A 3,003-nucleotide genomic window follows, 5' to 3' on the forward strand; every position below is an offset into this window, starting at 1 on the left:
CTGTACTTATGAGCGGCGGCACTGAAGACCGAACATGGCGGGCGCGCTGCAAAACACCCCCGTGTTCTGTGTTCAGTGCCTGAACTGCCGCTCATTAGTGCAGCGCCGGCCGCACCTCCTCATGCTGACCGCGCGCGCACTTCCTGTCAGGAGCGGGGCAATGGCTGTATTCAGTGGCGGACACAGACTGCAAAAGGCCCCTGTGCAGATAATGTGCCAGGGCCCCCCACCCCCCACCCCGCAAACTTCTCATGGCCGACGGTCCGCTTTCAGCTGCATCGCTGGGTCTCCTAAGTGACCCAACAATGCAGCACTAGCAGCCGGGGCGTCACTAAGGCTGGGTTCACACACACACTATTTACGGACGTAATTTGGGCGTTTTAGCATTGAATTACATCCGAAAATGCGGCTCAAAAGCGTCGGAAAACATCTGCCCATTCATTTGAATGGGTCTTACGATGTTCTGTGCCGATGGTCATTTTTTTTTACGCGCCGCTGTCGAAAGGCGGCGCGTAAAAAACTGCCTGTCACTTCTTCAGATGTAAATGGAGCCGTTTTCCATGGACTCCATGGAAAACCAGCTTCAATTACTTCCGTAGTGGACGCAGCAAAAGACGCCTACACATGCCATTACGGCTGAAATTACGGTGCTGTTTTCTCCTGAAAACAGCACAGTAATTTCAGCCGTAACAGACGCTGCCGTGTGAACATACCCTCAGGGCTTAAAATGTCCGGGAAATAGCCCCAATACATATGTGTCCGCCCCAAAAAAAAGTGTGTGTATAGGAGACAGCATAGCATATCTATAGCACTACGACCCTATAAACTATGGATAGGATTAGATACAGTGGCTGAGCAGACAGTGTCACACATGATAGGATTAGATACAGTGGCTCAGAAGGCAGTATCACACATGATAGGATTAGATACACAGCTCAGCAGACAGTATCACACATGATAGGATTAGATACAGTGGCCCAGCAGACAGTATCACACATGATAGGATTAGATACAGTGGCTCAGCAGACAGTACCACACATGATAGGATTAGATACAGTGGCTCAGCAGACAGTACCACACATGATAGGATTAGATACAGTGGCTCAGCAGACAGTATCACACATGATAGGATTAGATACAGTGGCTCAGCAGACAGTACCACACATTATAGGATTAGATACAGTGGCTCAGCAGACAGTATCACACATGATAGGATTAGATACAGTGGCTCAGCAGACAGTATCACACATGATCGGATTAGATATAGGGCCCAGCACAGTATCATACATGATTGGATTAGATACACAGCTCAGCAGACTGTATCACACATGATAGGATTAGATACAGGGCCCAGCTCGCTGACATTGCGGCTCCAGCGCTGGACCCAGGAAAGGTAAGAATAATAATTTTGCTTCTTTATGTGTTACTGATTATTTTTGTGTGTTTGTGTTTTTTTTACAGGTTCGGTTGTTGGACTTCGGATACGAGGACTTCAATGACGGCGTTTTTTTTATTCTCAATAAAATGGTTAATGAGGGTTGTGTTTTTATTTCAATAAAAAAAATTTCTATGTGCTTGTATCTTTTTAAACTTTATTATCACCGCCTTAGTAATGGCCGCTGGCTGATTGACAACCTCCATTACTAAGGCGAGGCTTAATGTTAGCCGGTGCAGAGTCTACACTAACCCCCATTATTACCCCGGTACCCACCGCCACCAGGGGTACTGGGAAGAGCCGGGTACAAACCAGTACCCGACCAGCTGTAGTGACGGGCAGGCACCGGGGTGGCCGCAGGCTGGTAGTATTAGGCTGGGGAAGGCCAAAAACAGTGGCCCATCCCACCATGGGTAATGCTGCCTGCTGCTGCTGTGTTGCATCTGGCTGGTTATGAAAATTGGGGGGGACCCGACATCGTTCTTTCCAATTATTTTTTAAATGACGTGGCGTCCCCCCCATTTTCATAACCAGCCAGATACAATAAAGCAGCAGCAGCCTAGCATCACCAGGGTAGGAAGGGCCACTGTATCTGGCCTTTCCCCTCCTGATAATACCAGCCTGCGGCCACCCCAGTGGCCGACCATCACTACAGATGGTCAGGTACTGGATCGTACCCGGCTCTTCCCAGCACCCCTGGTGGCGGTGGGTACCGGGGTAATAAAGGGGGTTAGTGTTAGCCTCTGCACCGGCTAACACTAAGCCCTGCCTTAGCAATGGATGCTGTCAATCAGCCGGCGGCCATTACTAAGGCGGTAGTAATATAGTTTAAAAAAAACCACAAAGACATAGAAAAAATATTTTATTGAAATAAAAAAAAAAAACACAACCCTCATTAACCATTTTATTAATAAAAAAAAAAGCTGTCATCGAAGTAGTCCTGGAATCCGCCGTAGTCCAACGACCGAACCTGTAAGAAAACACACAAAAAATGATTAGTAACACATGTGTTAGGGTATGTGCACACACACTAATTACGTCCGGAATTGACGGACGTATTTCGGCCGCAAGTACCGGACCGAACACACTGCAGGGAGCCGGGCTCCTAGCATCATAGTTATGTACGACGCTAGGAGTCCCTGCCTCGCTGCCGGACAACTGTCCGGTACTGAAAACATGATTACAGTACAGGACAGTTGTCCCACAGCGAGGCAGGGACTCCTAGCGTCGTACATAAGTACGACGCTAGGAGCCCGGCTCCCTGCAGTGTGTTCGGTCCGGTACTTGCGGCCGAAATACATCCGTCACTTACGGACGTAATTAGTGTCTGTGCACATACCCTAAGGCTTAGATACAGGGCCCATGTGTGATACTGTCTGTGGGACCCTGTATCTAAGCCTACCACAAGGTAGGCTTAGATACAGGGTCCAGCAGACAGTAATCTTATACAGTATAAGATTACTGTGTGCTGGGGCCCTGTATCTAAACCTACAGTGTGGTAGGCTTAGATACAGGGCCCAGCAGACAGGATCACGCATGGGCCATGTATCTAAGCCTACCATGTGATT

This window comes from Rhinoderma darwinii, chromosome 8, assembly GCF_050947455.1.
Source record: "Rhinoderma darwinii isolate aRhiDar2 chromosome 8, aRhiDar2.hap1, whole genome shotgun sequence".
In the NCBI taxonomy this organism is placed as follows: Eukaryota; Metazoa; Chordata; class Amphibia; order Anura; family Rhinodermatidae; genus Rhinoderma; species Rhinoderma darwinii.